The 23,798-nt window shown below is 37.7% G+C and overlaps 2 pseudogenes; one reads left to right on the top strand and one right to left on the bottom strand.

Moving 5' to 3' along the window:
• Positions 1 to 327: 327 nt before the first annotated feature.
• Positions 328 to 23,335, bottom strand: LOC113305674 (annotated as a pseudogene).
• On the top strand, positions 18,865 to 18,964 carry LOC113307177 (annotated as a pseudogene).
• Positions 23,336 to 23,798: the final 463 nt, after the last annotated feature.

Genomic DNA, 23,798 nt, shown 5'->3' with positions numbered 1-23,798 from the left:
AAATTGAAGAAGTTAAAGAGACACAATTTCGTATGAGTAGATCATCTTGTGTAACATTGTCCGCACAAAATTATTGAATGCACAAATCCTAATTGTAACCCCTATACAAATCCACACTTCTACAGTTAAAGCATTTAGAAAACATTTCCGGGAATGTCCAATGTGTGAAGTGTGGTAATTTTAGTGTAGTATTGGCTAAAAAAACAAGTGTTATTGAAACATAATAATCGAATGAGCGAATATAATTTCAATATCTTTTTATTTTTTGTTGATGTCTTCATAACTAGTCTCATATTCATCGGGATCGACATAATCCTTTTACACGTATCAATTTTCATGAACATATTCACTTGCATTTCTATCACCATCTTGAGATTCACCAGGAACTTGCACATAATAATCATAACCATTACCATCTTGAGCTTCATCTAGAACTTGTTGACCTTTATGTAATGGTTCTTCACCATCTTCCTCCCAATCCTCATCAGATCCAACAAAGTTTGACACATCCGCGGGTTGGGCCAACAATTTTATGTGCTCATTAAGATCAACTGGTAGTTAGTGGTACAAATCATGGTTTATCATACTTGACATATGAACGGTATGTCCAGTAGGCTCTTGAAACAGACCTAGAACAAATGCAGCAAGTGGAAAAATCTCTTTGGATATGAGTATGTTGTTGTTGTGAGAGCACTGCTCGTTCTACCGAAAAATGAGAACAATCTGAAACATATAGCACCACCATCTACCCCGTTGAAGATAAAATATTGAAAATTAATGATTAAAATAAAAATTATTTGTAACAACCCTACTTTCCATATAATCCCTGATGATGATTAAATAGAAAGTACGTCGTCAATTTCCTGCAAAGGGGTACATAACCCGCAAAAAACTAGGAACACAGTTCCATTATAATTAAATATGCATAAGGGAATTTTATTTCTTAACAAACATAACGATGTCGAGTAATTATGGTGTTCTTGACTTCGACAATATAACCCATCCTTAAATAACGTCGAACTAACAAAAGAAAATAGTAATGAAGTCTACCTGAAAGAAAGTATTCCCACTGCCTCACAATTAAATAACGAAAAAATAAAAGAAGAAGTGTAGATCTCCACCCTCAGTTAGATATCTTCTGAGCCAATACTGGAATCAATCAAACTCCTTCACGATCCCTAACAACATCTGAAAAAAATATAATCCACAGGAGTTAAACTCCAAGCAAGTTAACTCAATCGCCGAGTCGCAAAGACATATAAAAATGGTACACAAAATATATCGCAAGCCCGCATGTCACAACGAAAATACAATTTAACTACAAGTAGAATAAAGATCACCCTTTAAATATCTATGTCTCCCGTTCTAAACTTATTTGCAGTCTATGCAAAAAAAACTCATTTCAAGTAAAAATTCTACATCTCAATGCGATACCGGAACCTATCCGTAATCACAGTATTTGAGTTCGGGATACATGTGCAACGTCTACTGATTTTTGATGGGGTTGTAGTAAATAGGATTCGTTTCAGACTTGTGAAGGAAATGAAATTTTTAGATTTAATAAAAATATATATACAAAAATATTAACAATGGGTGAGAGGTACTGGGACTAAGGATTTGGCTGAATTCACTACACAAGATTCATTCATATATTCTTTGACAATTAAAACTCAATAAAATTAACATAGACTCTGATTTTGCCAAGATAGATTCTTAAAACATTGATTATAAGTCCTAAGCATGATGTATCAAAACAACTAAGCTAAGCATACATCATCAAATTAAATAAAAACCAATTAATTCAAATCATATTTCAATTTTAGATTAATGCAAAAGTCATAAAAAAGAATAAAATAAATTACCCCAAGGATGAAATTTAGCCTCCTCCGTCGTCCCAGTGTTGGGTTTTAGCTCCTCATGATGAAAACACGCTCAAAATATATTTTTATAGCTCAAATGGTGTTTACAGTGGAGAGAAAAGGAGAAAATGGTGTAAAACTGTAATCTGCGACGCACAAAAAACGTCACAGAATGAACGATAAAACAAGTGCTGCGCTGTTTAGACTGCACTGCGACCCACGGCTCCACGTCTTAGACATTGTTGATAAACGACTGTCCTTGCGAGTCTGTTCTTCTTGTTCTTGGTGTTCTTCATCATCAGCAACAGCAGAAACAAAGTTTCATCAACTCTTGATTTCTGCTTCTCTGGACCTCCTCTCGACCCCAAACTCTCGACACCCTTCTAGGACACCCAGGGAACCTATTTATACCCAACAACGACAAGAAATCACGCTCATTAACTCTCCATGATCCTCCATTACTTGGTGTTAAAAGAAAATATTTTCCGAATATTTTCTTCCATGAAATGATTCTCCAGGCGTAAACAGCTTCTGATACTCCCTTATTTAGCTTCTACACGCATCTTCAATGACTAAGTGTCATCCAAACACGAGCAACACACATCAAACTTGCTGGAAATCCGTGAATATCATTTTCAAACCCGTGTTGCCCTGATTTCTTCCACGTGATTATCCAGCCAAATTCAGTTGAAACAATCACCCATACCAGCTCTGTTATGATATATTACATGTTTCCACAAAGTTTCAGCGATTGAATCGCACAAAATCACGTCCAAATGCAATCGAGAAAATCTGCCAGTGAAGAGCAAATATTTTCCCGCCAATTTTTTTTTTTGAATTTGTGAAGAAGGTCACCCCTTATCCAATGGTCGCCCCCTTATCCAGTGGTCGCCCCCTTATCCGTTGCTGGAGTCCGAATAACACATGTCCCTTGGGGTGCCTTTAGTAATTTTCTGGGTTCCTCCGGTGCATTTCTGGGGTGTATTTAGTACTCTATCCTAGGGTGTAAAACACCACTTTTCGAGCCAATTTCGCCGCAAGAGCTTATTTTTCCAAAAACATCTACAAAAACATATTATAACACAATAAGTATTTAATCGAGTCTAACAATACAAAATATTGAGAACAAAATAGACACATAAATGCGTCTATCAAATACCCCCAAACTTATTATTTGCTAGTCCTCGAGCAAAACTAATAAAAAATAAATAAAACCGAGTTAATCTCGGGAGGGTTTACCAGAGGTGTGCCCACAAAACCATTACTCCAGACCCTAGCTATCTATGTAGAACCTTGGAAGTCACTAAAGAATCTCCTTGGTTGGCATACTTATTGACTACAGGAGGAAGTACCCTGATGCGAAATTCCAATTGATGTACACGAGTTTGCACTCAGGCATACTAAAATTCATATAAAGTGACAGAGCTCTACTCAGATAGTTTCTGGACATCATAAACCGGAGTCAACCAATCACATGGATGATTAAGAAGATGGATGTAGAGAAAAATGTGGATGATGTTGACTAAGGTGAACCTATCCTAATGGACTGAGATACTGGTCTGGACTAATATCAACACACTGGAAAATACAAGGGAACCAGTGGTCGATAATCCTAACTCTAGGTCAACTCAGCTGGCATATACAAGGGTACCAGTGGTCGACTTTATTGTATTTATTCCGGTTGGTCTGGTGGTCTGGTCTCAATTTTTTTTTTTCATCTCAGTCATTCTATGTCACCCTAGTAATGGTAAAAAAAAAAAAAGAAGTGATCAGGATTCTTTCGGTGTTTCCATCACGAGGATATGGCGAGACTACCATGTTTTATTTTTCTAACACCTGAGCTCTGTGCTTTTATGAATAGACTCTTTATATGTTTCCATCTAATCAGATTGGTTCCTCAACTCCTACAACCAAAATGCTTCCATCCACTTAGATTAGTTAGTGCCAACCTTAATAAGCATAAATTTCTAGTCTCTGGAACTTATTTATTGCAACTAAGAACTTTCTCCTATACCCCCAAACCTTAAATCTAACACTGTCCTCAATGTTCTAAAGATGAAATTAAAAGCATGAACAAGGAGAAACTGTTACCAATGAAGCAAAAGAGATAAGGAAAGATATTACCGTGTCGCATGAATATTGGGTTACCTCCCAAGAAGTGCTAAGTTTAAAGTCTTCAGCCAGACTAAGCAAGGATTAGTCACCATGTAGAATCATATAGTAGTAGCCGGAATAAGTGTGGGTCATCTGGATCAAAAAGTGCTACCCACAATAAGAGGAAACTGCAACAGACCAAGAAGATACCGAACATACCCTTGCTTAAGACAACTACATCTAGTTGTGGTTCAGGCTCTATAAAAGGGTATAAATAAAAGGTTTTCATCGGTTGAATTTCCTCAAATCTAAGATCCGGTTCAGGTATTAGAGTCTGGAAAAACTCAACTAAGAACTTAGAAGCACATAACAACAACCTGAATAATTGGGGATCCTCTAAGTCAATTAGATTTGACTCACAAAGTTGACCATAATAATGGTCATTCTTAAGAAAATGTGTCGACCATAATATCCTAAAGTAATTAGGTTTAGTCTCAAAACTTAATATCCGACGCATCTGAAAATCATATGTTCCCACAATTGGAAGAAAAGTTTTTGGTGGGAAAACAAAGTCAATCTTGGTATCATATCCTGGGTTAACCACATCAACCAGAGGATGGGTTTCTAACAACTGAGCTTCTCTATGGACATCATTAGGTTCGGGAAAACATGTATGAAGATAATCTTGTAATATGGTTGAGGCATAAATGTCAAGTCCTACACGAGGGAACTTTCTAAGAGTTAAAGCACATGGAGAACGATAATCACCCCCAAACTTAGAGTTTTTTGTGTCTCTAGAAAGACTAGTCACAACTTCCCTAATTTCTAGGTCATCAGATTCCTGGAAATGGTCAATTGATTCTTCTAAGTCAGGTTCATCCTCACTCATCTCTACGAGTTCATCTTCTTCGTCTAAGACTATTGTTTCTAAATCGCTAGACTATAAAACATTATTCTCAGAATAAACCCGTTCCTCTAAATCATTATCGGCTTTGTAAACATGAAATACTACATCTTCTAAAACGAGGGTATCTCTAGTCAAATCCTCGTCCTTTTGAATAGGTGAATAGTTATTAAAATTATTTGGATTTGAACTAGAAATAATATTATCATTGTAAAGCTCAATTGGAGTAACCATTTCCTGATCACTATTCCTACATAAGTATGATTCTCCATCAACACTATCCTCATCATAATAACATGAAAAAGATCGAACCTCATCAAAACAAGTAGTGTTACCAATTCTAACCTCGTCATCTTGATTATGCAAATAACTATCCTCATTTTTAAGGGTATTATTGGAAACACTATATTGGAAAGTAAGATTATTTCGAGCAAGTTTTTCGTTCGTCTCAGCCATCATCTTGAGGGATTCCTCTATAGAAAGTTCACACATTATTGTAGTTCTTTCGTCTATAATTATACTATTCATCTCAGCTAACTTACGCGTCGACTCAGCTAACTCCCTGAGGGACTCTTCTAAAGGAGGAATAGAAACAGAGGAATCATAAAAAGGACTACTTTTCAATAGTTTGATTGTATCCTCTAGAGACGAAGAACTAGTACTATAATCTTCTTGCTCGTAAGACTGATGCATGTATGGATAGTAATTGGGATCACCAGGGTATGACCCATATCCTTCCAAAGGATGGCGTTCCCAACCACTATTCCCAACATGGTCATAAAAAGGATGATGTCCATATTCAAATTCAGGTCGATAATCATTGTATTGGCTTCTATCATACCAGTTCGACATTCTTAATTGCAAGGGAATTCTACACAATCACAAACAAGGCTGACTCGACCAAATCAAACCTATAAAATCTAGCAAACAACAAGCATGATGGCTCCACTTAGATTGTTTCTAGACCAGCTTCTAATCCTTCGAAAGGGAATTCGTTACAATTTAAGCAAACCCCTCTGGAATCAATCCGAGTCAAAGTAAGTTGAATTGAGGCGAGGGAAGCTCAGTGGAGCTTTGATACCCAAGGCCTCACCGCTATCATAAGGCGGCGCAGTCACGCATTCAACTCACAGAAACCATCATGAACTTCGAAGTATGCTAAAAGAGTAACCTATATTTTTCGAACGACTTTCCTACTAAGCTCGTTACCCTATAGGTCTCGTTCTAGTCAAACTTTTAAGCTTAGGTTCGCGTTTGATTTCGTTTTCCTAAAGCGGGCAAGAAGGAAACAATGATGAAATCCGAGTCCTTACCTTAATTTGGCCAGGCCTTTCCCTTTACTAGGAAATTAAAAGAACCGTATTCAAATCCTCAGCATATATTCACCTTAAGGAATACAATAAACCCGCTGACAGGGGATTCGCGGGTGTTTCAAAAGCTTACCTCCCGTACCAGACGGGCGCAGAATCGCTGAAGTCGACTCGGGCCACGACTCCTATGTCATGTGCGAACCCGAGGGGCCGAGACGATATTTTAATCTTCGTCCTTCCCTGCAAACAGTTTTATATTTAATGTACCCTTACTTAGGGTTTAAAAAAAATAAAATAATTGTCCAAGTCCAAAGTCCAAATAAAGTGCAAAAGAAAAGAAATAAAATAATAAAATAAAATAATAATAATTACCAAAAACGGAAGGTCTCTAAAAAATAAATAAATAAATAAATTCTCTCTCTTTTTTTTTTTTTTAATTTTTTCTTTCGCTTTTTTTTTGCTTTGTCTTTTTCCTTCTCTTTTAGCTTTAAGCTTTGATTCCAAGTCTTTAGTATCCAACTTCAAACCTGTAATATAAAGACACACCCAAAGAACGTAAAAAGAACAAATGAAATAAAATAAAACCCCTAAAAATTCTACCTAAGCACAAATCCGCGTCGGCGGCGCCAAAATGATTTTTGATGGGATTGTAATAAATAGGATTCGTTTCAGACTTGTGAAGGAAATGGAATTTTTAGATTTAATAAATATATTTATACAAAAATATTAACAATGGGTGAGAGGTACTGGGACTAAGGATTTGGCTGAATTCACTACACAAGGTTCATTCATATATTCTTTGACAATTAAAACTCAATAAAATTAACATAGACTCTGATTTTGCCAAGATAGATTCTTAAAACATTGATTGTAAGTCCTAAGCATGATGTATCAAAACAACTAAGCTAAGCATACATCATCAAATTAAATAACAACCAATTAATTCAAATCGTATTTCAATTTTAGATTAATGCAAAAGTCATAAAAAAGAATAAAATAAATTACCCCAAGGATGAAATTCAGCCTCCTCCGTCATCCCAGTGTTGGGTTTAGCTCCTCATGATGAAAAAAAGCTCAAAATATATTTTTATAACTCAAATGGTGTTTACAATGGAGAGAAAAGGATAAAATGGTGTAAAACTGTAATCTGCGACGCACAAACAGCGTCACAGAATGAACGATAAAACACAAGTGCTGCTGCTGTTTAGACTGCACTGCGACCCACGGCTGTGTGTCTTAGAAACTGTTGATAAACGACTGTCCTTGCGAGTCTGTTCTTCGTGTTCTTGGTGTTCTTCATCATCAGCAGCAGCAGAAACAGAGTTTCATCAACTCTTGATTTCTGCTTCTCTGGACCTCCTCTCGACCCCAAACTCTCGACACCCTTCTAGGACACCCAGGGAACCTATTTATACCCAACAACGACAAGAAATCACGCTCATTAACTCTCCATGATCCTCCATTACTCGGTGTTAAAAGAAAATATTTTCCGAATATTTTCTTCCCTGAAATGATTCTCCACGCGTAAACAGCTTCTGATACTCCCTTATTTAGCTTCTACACGCATCTTCAATGACTAAGTGTCATCCAAACACGAGCAACACACATCAAACTTGCTGAAAATCCGTGAATATCATTTTCAAACCCGTGTTTCTCTGATTTCTTCCACGTGATTATCCAGCCAAATTCAGTCAAAACAATCACCCATACTAGCTCTGTTATGATATATTACATGTTTCCACAAAGTTTCAGCGATTGAATCGCACAAAATCACGTCCAAATGCAATCGAGAAAATCTGCCAATGAAGAGCAAATATTTCCCCGCCAAAATATTTTTTTGAATTTGTGAAGAAGGTCACCCCTTATCCAGTGGTCTCCCCCTTATCTGTTGCTGGAGTCCGAATAACACATGTCCCTTGGGGTGCCTTTAGTAATTTTTCTGGGTTCCTCCGGTGCATTTCTGGGGTGTCTTTAGTACTCTATCCTAGGGTGTAAAACACCACTTTTCGAGCCAATTTCGCTGCAAGAGCTTATTTTTCCAAAAACATCTACAAAAACATAAAATAACACAATAAGTATTTAATCGAGTCTAACAATACAGAACATTGAGAACAAAATAGACACATAAATGCGTCTATCATCTACCACACAAATTATACTTGTGTATACTGTTGTACTAAGTAGTACGCATCCAAGCCACATTCCTTATTAGAAATGTTATTAGCTTACTGAATTCCAGAGGATTACATAAAGCCGTTTACCCCAGGGTCTCACTACAAGGTCATGATTACCATTTCCGAACCCATCTCCATCTCATGCTAGCAAAACTCGTTAGAATTGCCTTTTTACAGCCTGGCATACAAGACAGACACTATTTATCCATTAAACAACCATTCACTAATTTTGTTATCATTGGAGATGCCATAATCTTCTCTAGTAATCAAGATGATACTCCCAAACTCCAGTCAAATGTTTCACTAGGCATTAATATCAAGACCTACGTACAGTGCATCATTACCCTTTCAACGTTATTATTATGACGTACATAAACTCATCACCCTACTCAAAACTAAAATCTTCATCACATCCAGTACTATTTATGCGCTTACATTTGGGTCCAACATCTATCTAGAGGTATAAAGAATCCAAATTAACCACACAACCACTAACCTCCACTTTGGCTCAACACTCAAACAATCAACTAACAGTACTAGCTATTAGTGCTCACCATTACATCGCTTAATTTAGGCACTTGATGTTAACCTCGTGATTTATGGGGTTTAGTATATAACTAGTAATATCCACAAAGGTCACCGTGATGTACTCGCACCACTAACACTGCTACCATTAACCCGATGACCAACACATCCTAACAAACAAGCAACTTACACAAGAAAATAATTTCCCATTGACTATTCGTACAGCTAGATCGGAAACTTGTAACCAGATTCTAGTGGAAAATCCAATTAGTACCCATAGTCACACACGTTAAGAAATCAAATTTTACACCTATATTAAGTACACAACTCCCTAACCTCTTAGCAAGCAACATGATTGGCATCTAACAAAATCTAAATTTAACTATTTTCCATACCTAACTCATCTATAACCACGATAACATTATCATTTCAATTAAATCACAAGCAACTGCCTAATCTAAAAATCAAGCATGAGTATATAGAGTTTACGAAATATCCAATTGCCACTTCTACATTAATCCGAAACTAAGAGACTGAATTAAACTTGCCTCAATCTTGCACTAACAAATCCCCTTCCACTTTTTCCGATTAGATTTCAGTGATCAAGTCTTAAGAAATCCAAACAACAAAACTCTCTTAAAAACAAAAGGAACTTGATTATATTTACCATAATGATTAAAACATACCAGATTTATAATTTATTCCTCGCTTATTACTTGGTACCTCTATTCACTCCAAATCTATCAATCTCACGTACAAGTACGGCGTCTGTATTTCTTATGTTTCAATTCTTGATATTTTATTCGATAAATATTAAACTTCCCAAACGATCAGGAAGTGGGAGGAAGAGGTCAAAGACCTAAACTACATAATCACTTAGGATAATACTAAATAAAATACTAGGTTCACGAAGGGCCTCCCTTGCATCTAAACCTAATTACATATATATAATTACGTTGCTAAAAATTTGAATATTACAATCTACCCCACTAGAAAAGGGATTCCGTCCCCGGAATCAAAATTACCTCGTTATTGAAAATATGCGGATGAGAACGACGAATAACATCCTCACGTTCCCAAGAATCCTCTCACTCGTCTAGTGGATTCCATTGCACCTTGAAAAATGAAATTGTTCATGATCGTAGTTGCCTAACTTGTCGTTCTAAAATACGAATACCCTTATCTTCATAGGTGGCATCCGGTTGCACAACCGACTCACTAAGGTCTGCTTGATGAGCTCTCTCCTCATCTCTTAAGTGTCTACGTAGCATTGAAACATGAAATACGTTGTGTACTCTAGCCAACTACGGTGGTAACTCTAACTGGAATGCCACGTTTCTAATCTTCTTAGTTATAGGAAAATGTCCAATGAACCTGCGAGCCAGTTTACCCTTCTTCCCAAACCTCATTACTCGTTTCATAGAAGACACCTTGAGTAATACATCATCCCCGACTTGAAGTGGTAATGGTCGATGCTTCCTATCTGCATAACTTTTCTGTCTACTCTGAGCTTTACGAAGACAATCCTTAACCACTAGGATCTTATACGTAGTAAGCTGAACCAAATCAGGACCCCAAAATCTCTTTTCACCTACTTCTACCCAACACACTGGTGAACGACAAGGTCTTCCATAAATATCTTCAAAAAGAGCCATACCGATGCTTGAATGATAACTATTATTGTAGGAAAATTCTTCCCACAGTAAGTATTCGTCCCAGTTTCCTTGGAAATCTAGCACACACGCCCGAAGCATATCCTCCAATGTTTGATTAACTCTCTTTGTCTGACCATCAGTCTGAAGATGAAATGAAGTACTCAAATCCAACTATGAACTCATAGCTTGTTGAAATCCTCCCCAAAATTTGGAAGTGAATTGAGCACCCCTATCAAAAACAATTGAGACTGGCACTCCATGCAATACCACAATCTTTTCTACATAGAGCTTGCATAATCTGTCTACACTATAGGTAGTATGCACTAGTAAGAAGTGTGCCGACTTAGTCAACTGATCCATTATTACCCAAATAGAGTCATGTCCTCTCTTTGATCTTGGTAGTCCAACTATAAAATCCATGGATATATAATCCCATTTCCATTCCGGTATTGGAAGTGATTGTAATTCTCCGTCTGGCTTTTGATGTTCAATCTTAACTTGCTGACAAGTTCGGAATTTAGAAACGTGTTCTGCAATCTCTCGCTTCATACTTTTCCACCAAAACTGTCTAAGCAAATCCTTATACATTTTTGTAGCTCCGGGATGGTGATGTGATTTGTAGATAGTGGTAAAAGTGGTTCGATTCTCAGACTTGTGAAGGATATTAATTAGACTTAAATTCTAATATTAAAATAGAAAACTCACTAAAAATTATAGCAAACTCAATCAAAGATGATATCAATACTAAAAGAAACACTGAGGCTAAGATTCCACTATTTTCCAAGTTCAAAGTGATTAAACCAATACTTATATTTATGCAATTTTCTCGTTTAGTTTGATTCTAAAATATTGCAACAAGTAGATTTTCAAAAGTAGTAATTGTAAATACCAAGTATGAAGCATCAAAAGTCTTAAAACTAAGCATACTCCAACAAAATAGATCACAATCACTCAAATAAAAATCATATTCAATAATAGTTCAAGGCAAATAATCATATATTTATTGGAAATAAAAAGATAAAATAGAATATACCACTTTTTGTTGGAAAAATAGCTTCCTCTATCGCCTCAGCAATGGGGTTTAGCTCCTCATATTATTCATGATCTCAAAATATGTGTTTGTTACTCAAAAGATGATTAAAAGAGTGAAAAGTAATAACACAGACTGTTTGCAACAGTGTATTGGTGTTTCAAAACAGCTGTTACAATGGAACTGTTACAGAAAACTGTTGTAAATACTGTTGCTTTGTCGCTGATTTTAAGACCCTAGAATACGACTGTCCTGCACAGCTTAATGTTCTTCAGCTGTTAAAAAACGACACTGTTCTGCGACTGTTTCCCGTGCGTCAATGTTCTTCATGTTCTTCCTCTTCAGCAACAGCAGCAGCAGCAGAAGCAGAGTTTGGTAGAGCTCTGATTTCTTCCTCTCTGGCTCTCCTTAGGTTCCCAAACTCTCGACACCCCTTCTATATGACCCAATCCATCTATTTATATCAAAAATACTGATTAAATCTCTCCCAAATCTTTCAAAATCTCTTTCTTTCTCTTCACGGAAAAGTTGCGGTAATTTCTTGTTTTAGAATTTCTACGCGTTTCTGAGCTTTCCTTTTTATTCTAAACTCTCCTTAGATAGATACAAATCTTTGGGAAGGTTTACATCACTTTAATCTCTCTAAAATTCCCTAAAACAGGTCACACACGTGACTTTCCATATTTTCTGTTGTGATAAAAATCAGTCAATTGAGCCCAGTATAATCGATTTAAACACCCATATCAGATTCCTAGACCCATAAGGAGTCTATCCTATGAAAATCAGAGGTTTAATTGACCTCAAACTCCTCCAAATCACGATTTCCAAAACTGCCAAATATTTCCCGCCAATTTTCTGTATTTGAAACCGTGAAGAAGAAAGGGCGCCCCCTATCCAGAGTAAGGGTTCCTTTAGCAGCTGCCTTAAGGGGTGTCCTAGGGTTGCCCCTTATCCAAGCCTGGGGTCCGAATAGAAAGTGTCCTCCGTGTGCTTTCCGTCAACTTTTCGAGCCAATTTTTTCCAAAAATGTTTATTAGCCAAAAATACCTACAAATAAATAAAACACCATAATAAGTACAAAAATGAGCCCTAACATATATAGAATCGAGACAATTCAGACACAAAAATGTGTCTATCAAATACCCCCAAACCTATTATTTGCTAGTCCTCGAGCAAAAATAAAATAGAAATAAAATCCTAACTCACTGTCGCAGGCATCGTCGATTGCATTTAGCGTATGTAATAAGCCTTTAAACCCCTAGGTGTCCCTAGTGGCGGAGTGTTGTCTCCGGAGGGATTACAAGAGGTATACCCACAAAACCTTTATACTCCATACCCTAGCTATCTACACAGAACCTTGGAAGGCACTAAAGAATCTCCTTAGTTGGCATACTTATTGATTACAGGAGGAAGTACCCTGATGCGAAATTCCAATTGTTGTACACGAGTTTGCACTCAAGCATACTAAAATTCATATATAAGTGACAGAGCTCTACTCAGATAGTTGCACTATGGACATCAATATTCAGAGTCGAAACTAATCACATGGATAGATCAAGAAGATGGGTATAGAAAAACATAGATGTTTTTGATGTTTACTAGGTGAACGGTGTTTCTCATATCTTTCTGAAGGCCTCCGCCAAAATGAATCTATCCTAATGGATTGAGATACCGGTCTGACTAATATCAACACACTGGCATATACAAGGGTACCAGTGGTCGATAATCCTAACTCTAGGTCAACACAACTGGCATATACAAGGGTTCCAGTGGTCGACTTTATTGAATTTATTCCAGTTGGTCTGATGGTCTGGTCTCTTTTTTTTTTTGTGTCTCAATCACTCTAATTCACCCTAACATTGGTAACAACTTGAATCGTGAACCCCACCTAATCACTTAGAGAAACATAGTTTAAAAACAAAACAAAATAAAAACAGAAGTGAAAAGGACTCAACGAGATATGGTGAAACTATCATGTTATTTCTAACACCTGAGCTCTGTGCTTTTATGAATAGACTCTTTAGATGTTGTCATCTAGTCAGATTGGTTCCTCAACTCCTACAACCAAAATGCTTCCATCCAATTAGATTGGTTAGTGCCATCCTTAATAGGGATAAATTTCTAGGCTTTGGAGTTTATTTATTGCAACGAAAAGGTAACAAGATTTTATGAATAGACTCTTTAGATGTTGCCATCTAGTCAGATTGGTTCCTCAACTCCTACAACCAAAATGCTTCCATCCACTTAGATTGGTTAGTGCCATCCTTAATAGAGATAAATTTCTAGGATTTGGAGTTTATTTATTACAACGAAAAGGTAACAAAAAGTTCTACCCCACCCCCAAACTTAAATCTAACATTGTCCTCAATGTTTCTAATTAAAGAACAATACCAAAAATATAAGTAACATGAGGAAATAGTAAAGAGAGAAGTCGGAAAGATAGTACCTGGGTGAAGAGTAACCAAAAACCTACAAAAATATTATACAACATACAAAATCGCCTCGATGGTCAATTAAGGTAAACAGGGTCCTCCAGAGGGACCTCCTCAACATCACCTGTAGGAAAAGGCTCTAAAAATGGCTTCAATCGCTGACCATTAACCTTCGAAGAACTACTACCATCTGGTGTCTCAATCTCAACAATGCCATGAGGAAAAACAGTACGGACCACAAAAGGACCGGTCCACCGAGAGCGCAACTTCCCGGGGAATAGATGCAAACGAGTGTCATACAGAAGAACTTTTTGACCTGGAGAAAATGACTTTCGTAAAATATTCCTATCATGCACAAGTTTCATTTTGTTCTTATACTCCTTAGCACTATCGTATGCATCTCTACGAATCTCGTCCAACTCATTGAGCTGGAGATTTCTTTGAGCTCCTGCCTTGTCAAGTGAAAAGTTTAAGTTCTTAATAGCCCAATAGGATCGATGCTCTAACTCAACAGGTAGGTGACATGCCTTGCCAAACACTAAACGATAAGGTGACATTCCAATGGGTGTCTTAAACACAGTACGGTAATCCCATAAGGCATCAGTAAGCCTCGAAGACCAGTCTTTCCTATTTGGATTAACTGTTTTCTCTAGAATACGTTTAATTTCCCTATTGGAAACCTCTACCTGACCACTAGTCTGAGGGTGATATGGGGTTGCTACTTTATGGGTAATACCGTATTGTTTCATTAAAAGAGCAAACGGTCTATTACAAAAGTGTGAACCTCCATCACTAATTATAGCTCACGGCGTACCAAAACGTGTAAGTATATTCTCTTTCAAAAACTGGACTACGACCCTGTGGTCATTCGTTTTACACGGAACCGCCTCAACCCACTTAGACACATAGTCTACAGCGACAAGTATGTAAAGATAACCAAACGAAATAGGAAATGGACCCATAAAATCAATGCCCCACACATCAAAGAACTCAATCACTAAAATAGGGTTCAAAGGCATCATATTTCTACGGGAAATGGTTCCTAACTTCTGGCAACGCTCACAAGAAACACAATGACTATGGGAATCTTTAAACAACGAAGGCCAGTAAAATCCACACTGCAAAATCTTAGCAGCAGTCTTCTTAGCACTAAAATGACCCCCACATGCATGTTCATGACAAAAGGAGATAATACTAGACTGGTCACTCTCAGATACACATCTCCTAATAATCTGGTCCGGACAATACTTAAAAGATAAGGATCGTCCCAAAAGAAATGCTTAACCTCGGCTAAAAACCTAGAACGATCTTGCTTACCCCAATGTTGAGGGGTTCGACCAGTAACAAGATAATTCACTATATTTGCATACCAAGGTGATTGGGAAACAGAGAACAATTGTTCATCAGGAAAGCTATCCCTTATAGGAAGGGAATCACTAGGGGAACTAACAACTAGCCTAGACAAGTGGTCTGCTACTACATTTTCTGCACCCTTTTTGTCTCTAATGTCTGGGGAAAATTCCTGTAACAATAGGATCCATCTAATCAATCTAGGTTTGGTATCCTTCTTAGATAAAAGGTATTTCAAAGCAGCATGATCTGTATAGATTATGATCTTAGAACCTAATAGGTAGGACCTAAACTTATCCAAGGCAAACACGATGGCTAAAAGTTCCTTCTCGGTAGTTGTGTAGTTCATTTGGGCATCATTCAGAGTTTTGCTAGCATAATAAATCACATGAAGTAATTTGTTTTCTCGTTGTCCTAAAACGACGCCTATAGCATAATCTGAAGAATCACACATAATCTCAAAGGGTAGGTTCCAGTTAGGTGCCTGGACTATCGGGGCAGTAGTGAGTAAAGTTTTAAGCTTCTCAAAAGCCTCTAAACAAGCATCATCAAAGACAAACTTAACATCTTTTGCAAGCAAATTGCAAAGAGGTCTAGAAATCAAGCTAAAATCCTTAATGAATCGACGGTAAAAACCTGCATGCCCTAGGAATGACCTAATATCTTTTACGGTTTTTGGGACCTGTAAAGTCTTAATAAGGTCAACTTTGGCTTTGTCTACCTCTATACCCTTTGAAGAGACGATGTGCCCTAACAATTCCTGATTTAACCATGAAATGGCATTTTTCCCAATTAAGCACTAAATTTTTTTCCTTACACCTAGTCAACACTAATGTCAAATGATGCAAGCACTCATCGAAAGATGAACCAAACACTGAAAAATCATCCATAAAGACCTCTAAGAACCGTTCTACCATATCAGAAAATATGCTCATCATACAACGCTGAAAAGTTGCAGGGGCATTACATAGCCCGAAAGGCATGCGTCTATACGCAAAGGTACCAAAGGGACAGGTAAAAGTGGTTTTCTCTTGGTCTTCTGGGGCAATAACGATCTGATTATAACCGGAGTAGCCATCTAAGAAGCAATAGTGACTATGTCCAGCTAATCGCTCTAGCATTTGGTCGATAAAAGGAAGGGGAAAGTGATCCTTCCTTGTGACCTTGTTCAATTTCCTATAGTCAATACACACACGCCATCCCGTGGTCACTCGGGTTGGGATTAATTCATTATTATCATTCTGGACTACAGTGATACCTGATTTCTTGGGGACAACCTGAACAGGGCTGACCCACTTACTGTCTGAAATTGGGTAAATAATACCCGCATCTAACAACTTAAGCACCTCTTTTCGAACTACCTCTTTCATGTTAGGGTTCAGTCGACGTTGCATCTCCCTAGAAGGTTTGGAGTCTTCCTCTAAATGAATCTGATGCATACACACAGTAGGACTTATACCCTTAATGTCTGCTATAGTCCACCCTAAAGCTTCCTTATTGTCTTGAAGTACATTTACTAGCCTACTTTCCTGATCACTATCCAAATTGGAAGCTACAATCACAGGTAAAGTCTCAGATGGGCCTAAAAACACATACTTTAGAGTATCGGGTAGTGGTTTAAGGTCCAACTTTGGGGGCTCTTCTAAAGAAGGAATTAGGGTAGTCTCAGAAACTGGTAACGGTTCGAACCTAGCTTTCCATCTATCAGTGTCTAACACAGGGGTAGAATCTAATAGAGCATTCACCTGTTCAATAGTGCTATCGTCGTCAAAATCTAAACCAAAATGGGATAGACAACTTTCTAATGGGTCTTCAGACAAGATGTTTGGTAATGACTCCTGAACTAAGGCTTCTATCATGTTCACCTCCTCAACACATGTGTCATCTAGCTCATGAGGTTGCTTACTGACATTAAAAATGTTCATCTCCATAGTCATATTACCAAAAGATAAACTCATCACACCATTTCGACAGTTAATGATCGCATTAGACGTAGCTAAAAATGGGCGACCTAAAATCACAGGTATCTGGTTCTCTGGGTCAGGGACAGGTTGGGTATCTAGGACCACGAAATCCACTGGATAAATAAACTTGTCGACCTCAATAAGAACATCCTCGATAACACCTCGAGGGATTTTAACAGACCTATCAGCTAACTGCAGTGTCATCTGAGTAGGTTTCATTTCACCAAGTCCTAGCTGTAAGTATACATGGAATGGCAGTAAGTTCACACTGGCTCCTAAGTCAAGTAAAGCTTTTTCTACCCGGAAGTTACCTATTGTGCAAGCAATGGTAGGAGAACCTGGGTCTTTGTACTTTGGAGTTGTGGTGTTCTGAATGATTGAACTTACGTGACTAGCTAAAAAGGCTTTCTTATGGACGCTAAGTTTTCGCTTTCGCGTACACATATCCTTAAGGAACTTGGCATAAGCAGGAATTTGCCTAATTGCATCTAATAAGGGAAGGTTTATGGTAACTTGCTTAAAAACCTCCACTATGTCATTAAAGTTCGATTCCTTCTTTGTTGGTACTAATAGCTGAGGAAATGGGGCTCTAGGCCTAAAATCAGACCTTTCAGGAACCGAATTCACATCATCAGAAACTTTATCAGTCTCTTCAGCTACTGGTCCTGAGAGGTGAGATCCTGAGGGGTGAACTACAGTATGTTCACTATCGGGCATGGTTACCTTATTGTCTACAACTCTACCACTTCTAAGGGTTCTAACAGCATTCAATTGATTCGATGGTTTTGCACCTAATTCATGAACTCCTCTAGGGTTGGGTTGTGTTTGACTAGGAAACTTACCTTTTTCTCTCAAAGAATCACTTATCAGACCAACCTGGGTTTTTAACTCGGAAATAGCCTGACTATTTTCTTGTCCTATCCTGTTACTAGCTTGTAGACTCTGTTCTACGGATAACTGGAATTTTGCAGTTTGCTGAGTTAACAAGGCGAGAGATTCCTCTAAACTTAGGATTTTCTTATCTGACTGATTCTGAAACTGAGCTAGTCCTGAAGGATTCTTAGTATAGCCAAAACCTGGGGGAGCATTAGAATTACTAAACTGACCTTGACTTTGGCCCTTAGACCACGAAAGGTTCGGATGGTTTCTCCAACCAGGATTATAGGTTTCTGAATATGGGTCAATCTTTTGACGGTTATCAAATCTAGTGTTATTATAAAGAGCATTGGCCTGCTCTTCAATATTCTGGCCTTCCCAAAAAGGCTCCACTCTACCACTAGTCTGGCCCACTTCTAAGGCTTCTAACCTTTTTGCTATAGCAGCAATTTTGGCATCTGATTCATAGCCTCCTTCTACCCTATTAACGTTTCCTCTACTTAAAAGAATTGTTTTCTGGGGTGCCCTACTATTTTCCCATTGCTGGGTTTTTTCGGCGATTTCATTAAAAAATTCCATCGCCGCATCAACAGTTTGGTTTTCAAATCCACCAGTGCATAGAGACTCAACCATGGTCGTTGTGGAATAATCTAAACCCTCATAAAGGATCTGAACTAGCCTAACCTTTTCTAAACCATGATGAGGACACTGGGATAATAAATCATTGAACCTTTCCAAATACCTATATAAAGATTCTCCCTCTTGTTGTGAAAATGTGCATATTTGCGTCCTAATAGACGATGTTTTGTGCCTAGGGAAAAACTTATTGAAAAAGGCAGATGTAAGTTGTTCATATGTCTCAATTGACTCGGAGTCCAAACTATACAGCCACGACTTGGCCTTATCTTTCAGGGAAAATGGGAATAACCTAAGTTTCAAAGCATCATCATCTAAGCCTCTAATTCTTAGAGTACTACAAATTTCCTCAAAATCCCTAACATGGTAATAAGGGTTTTCATTTTCTTTCCCTAAAAAGATTGGGAGCATCTGTAAGGTCCCAGGTTTCAGTTCATAGGGTGCCTCCGTTTCAGCTAACTTAATACACGAAGGACGGTAGTCCTAGTTGGATTCAACAAAGCTTTCAAAGTTGCCATTTCTGGCGCTATCGGAGCAACAGGATTCTCTCCTCAGTCAAAGAACGTTCAAAAACAGACTCTTCAAAAGCGGACTTTCTAGATTAAGGTAATCGAGACGCTTCGAACTACTAGGTTTCTCTTTAACAAATCTACCTAGTGCGTCTCTTTTACGTTCAGGCATACAATAGAATTTTCTAAATTGGAAGGGTAAGCAAACACAGATCAAGGCCGACTCAACCAAATCAAACCTATTGATTTCTAGCAAACAAAAAGCATGATGGCTCCACTTAGATTGTTTCTAGACCAGCTTCTAATCCTTCGAACGGGAATTCGTTACAATTTAAGCAAACCCCTCTGGAATCAATCCGAGTTAACGTAAGTTGAATAGAGGCGAGGGAAGCTCGGTGGAGCTTTGATACCCAAGGCCTCACCGGTATTACAAGGCGGCGCAGTCACGCATTCAACTTACAGAAACCGTCAAGAACTTCGAAGTATGCTTAAAAGAGTAACCAATATTTTTCGAATGACTTTCCTGTTAAGCTCGTTACCCTATCGGTCTCGTTCTAGTCAAAATTTTAGGCTTAGGTTCGCGTAGGTTACGTGTTCCTAAAGCGGGCAAGAAGAGAACGGTGATGAAATCCGAACCCTTATCTTGTATGGCCAGGCCTTGCCCTTTACTAGAAAAATAAATGTCCGTATTCAGTCCTCAACATATATGCATACGAAGGAGTCCAGTAACTCGCTGACAGGGGATTCGCGAGTGTTTAGAATCTTACCTCCCGTTCCAGACGGGGGATGAATCGGTTGTAGTCGACTCGGGCCACTGACTCCGATGTCTAGTGTACGAACCCAAGGTGCAGAGACAATATCGTAATTGTCCTCCTTCTCTGCAAACAGTTTATATTTAAAGTACCCTTCCGTAGGGTAATAAAAAAAAATGTCCCAAAGTCCAAAAGTCCAAAAAATAAAGAAAAATTACAAAAATAATAAACCCTAATACAGTTTTTTTTTTAAATAAAATAAACAAACCCTAAACTAAAATTGTCTAAAATAAAATTGTCTTCTTTTCTGTTCTTTTTGCTTTAATCTTTAGCTCCAAGTCTTTATGAAATCACCAAACTCCTTGGCTCAATTTTCTTTATGATCCAGAACCTGTAGACACAAGATAAATACCCAAAAACATAAAAAAGGACAAAAATAATAAAAAATAAAAAATAAAATAAAAAATCTAAAACCCTAAAAACAAGTCCGCGTCGGCGGCGCCAAAAATTGATGTGATTTGTAGATAGTGGTAAAAGTGGTTCGATTCTCAGACTTGTGAAGGATATTAATTAGACTTAAATTCTAATATTAAAATAGAAAACTCACTAAAATTATAGCAAACTCAATCAAAGATGATATCAATACTAAAAGAAACACTGAGGCTAAGATTCCACTATTTTCCAAGTTCAAAGTGATTAAAAATACTTATATTTATGCAATTTTCTTGTTTAATTTGATTCTAAAATATTGCAACAAGTAGATTTTCAAAAGTAATAATTGTAAATACCAAGTATGAAGCATCAAAAGTCTTAAAACTAAGCATACTCCATCAAAATAGATCACAATCACTCAAATAAAAATCATATTCAATAATAGTTCAAGGCAAATAATCATATAATTATTGCAAATAAAAAGATAAAATAGAATATACCACTTTTTGTTGGAAAAATAGCTTCCTCTATCGCCTCAGCAATGGGGTTTAGCTCCTCATATTATTCATGATCTCAAAATATGTGTTTGTTACTCAAAAGATGATTAAAAGAGTGAAAAGTAATAACACAGACTGTTTGCAACAGTGTATTGGTGTTTCAAAACAGCTGTTACAATGGAACTGTTACAGAAAACTGTTGTAAATACCGTTGCTTTGTCGCTGATTTTAAGACCCTAGAATACGACTGTCCAGCACAGCTTAATGTTCTTCAGCTGTTAAAAAACGACACTGTTCTGCGACTGTTTCCGGTGCGTCAATGTTGTTCACGTTCTTCCTCTTCAGCAGCAGCAACAACAGAAACAGAGTTTGGTAAAGCTCTGATTTCTTCTTCTCTGGCTCTCCTTAGGTTCCCAAACTCTCGACACCCCTTCTATATGACCCAAGCCATCTATTTATATCAAAAATACCGATTAAATCTCTCCCAAATCTTCCAAAATCTCTTTCCTTCTCTTCACGGCAAAGTTGCGGCAATTTCTTGTTTTAGAATTTCTACGCGTTTCTGAGCTTTCCTTTTTATTCTAAACTCTTCCTTAGATAGATACAAATCTTTGGGAAGGTTTACAACACTTTAATCTCTCTAGAATTCCCTAAAACAGGTCACACACGTAACTTTCCATATTTTCTGTTGTGATAAAAATCCGTCAATTGAGCCCAGTCTAATCGATTTAAACACCCATATCAGATTCCTAGACCCATAAGGAGTCTATCCTATGAAAATCAGAGGTTTAATCGACCTCAAACTCCTCCAAATCACGATTGCCAAAACTGCCAAATATTTCCCGCAAATTTTCTGGATTTGAAACCGTGAAGAAGAAAGGGAGCCCCTATCCAGAGTAGGGGTGCCTTTAGCAGCTGCCTTAAGGGGTGTCCTGGGGTTGCCCCTAATCCAAGCCGGGGGTCCGAATAACAAGTGTCCTCCGGGTGCTTTCCGTCAACTTTTTGAGCCAATTTTTTCCAAAAATGTTTATAAGCCAAAAATACCTACAAATAAATAAAACACCATAATAAGTACAAAAATGAGCCCTAACAATATAAAGAATCGAGACAAATCGGACACAAAAATGTGTCTATCAGATGGATAGTGTAGCGACTGCGATGAGCTCCATAAAACACCTCACATCTCAACTGAGCGTCCATGGGTACACATAACCGACCTCGAAGCCGAACACCACCATCCATACCTACATAAAAATCTCCACTTAAGTCTCTAGATCTAAGTAGTTTCGAACACCAATCATCCTTGGATTGAGCCTGAAAAATACGACTAATAAGTGCATGTTTTACCATAATATTTCCCAAAAATGCTTGAGAAGTAGAAGGATTCTTGACGTCTAAGATAAACTCAGCGAATGTCTCTAACATCTTCCACTCTTCCGCCATCATGAAAGCTAACAAAACCCTTGGTTTTCTACTTAAGGCATCAGCTACAACATTCGCCGCACCAGGGTGATATTGTAAGCCAAAAGTGTAATCATTGATGAGCTTCATCCATCGATGTTGTCTCATATTCAAATCCTTCTGGGAAAACAAATACTTGGGACTCTTGTGATCAGTGAAAAACTCAAATCTCTCGCCATATAAGTAATGTCGCCACATCTTCAGAGCAAAAACTATCGCTACCAACTCCAAGTAATGGGTTGGATAATTCTTCTCATGGACACGCAATTTCCTAGAAGCATAATCAATAACCTTACCTTCTTGCATCAAAACACATCCCAATCCGAGAAGTGAGGCATCTGTGTAAACCACTAACTCCTTTCTTCTTCAGGTAAGGTCAAAACTGGTGCCGAGGTAAGCTTAGTCTTAAGCTCCTGAAAAGCGTCTTCACACTTAGAATACCAAACAAACAATACTCCTTTCTTAGTTATCTTAGTAAGTGGTCCCGAAATTCAAGAAAAATCCTTAATGAAACAATGGTAATATCCAGCTAAACCAAGAAAACTTCGAATCTCTGAAACCGTTGTAGGTTGTTTCCAACTCAACACTGCCTCAATCTTGGAAGGGTCTACAGAAACTACGGATTCAGATATCACCTGCCCCAAAAACTTAACTGATTGTTGCCAAAACTCACATTTCGAGAACTTTGAAAACAACTGATGCTCTCTCAAAGTATGCAACACTAAGCGTAAGTGTTCCACGTGTTATTCCCGAGTCTTAGAGTACATAAGAATATCATCGATAAAAACAATAACAAACCGATCAAGAAAATCTCTAAATACTCGATTCATCAAATCCATAAAAACCGCTGGTGCATTCGTAATCCCAAAAGGCATCACCAGAAACTCATAACAACCATAACGAGTCAGAATGCAGTCTTAGAAATATCTTGCTCTCTAACAATAAGTTGATAATAGCCTGATTGCAAATTGATCTTCGAAAACCATTATCCCCTTTCAACTGGTCAGATAGATCATTAATCCTAGGTAAAGGATACTTGTTTCTTATCGTGACCTTGTTCAGTTCACGATAGTCAACACACAATCGTAAAGAACCATCTTTCTTTTTCATAAATAAAACATGAGCACCCCATGGTGAAGAACTACGTCGAACAAATCCTTGACTTAAAAGCTGGTCAATCTGAGACTTTAATTCTTGCATTTCCTTTGGAGCCATTCTATAAGGAGCACAAGAAATAGGTGTCGTACCTGATTGGAGTTCAATGCAGAACTCTACTTGCCTAGTTGGAGGTAACCCAGGAACTTCTTGGAACAAATCCTCAAAATCAGACACCACAAG

Source organism: Papaver somniferum, chromosome 8, assembly GCF_003573695.1.
Source record: "Papaver somniferum cultivar HN1 chromosome 8, ASM357369v1, whole genome shotgun sequence".
NCBI lineage: Eukaryota > Viridiplantae > Streptophyta > Magnoliopsida > Ranunculales > Papaveraceae > Papaver > Papaver somniferum.
The sequence above is the reverse complement of the archived record's forward strand: the minus strand, read 5'-3'. Positions and strand labels throughout refer to the sequence as shown.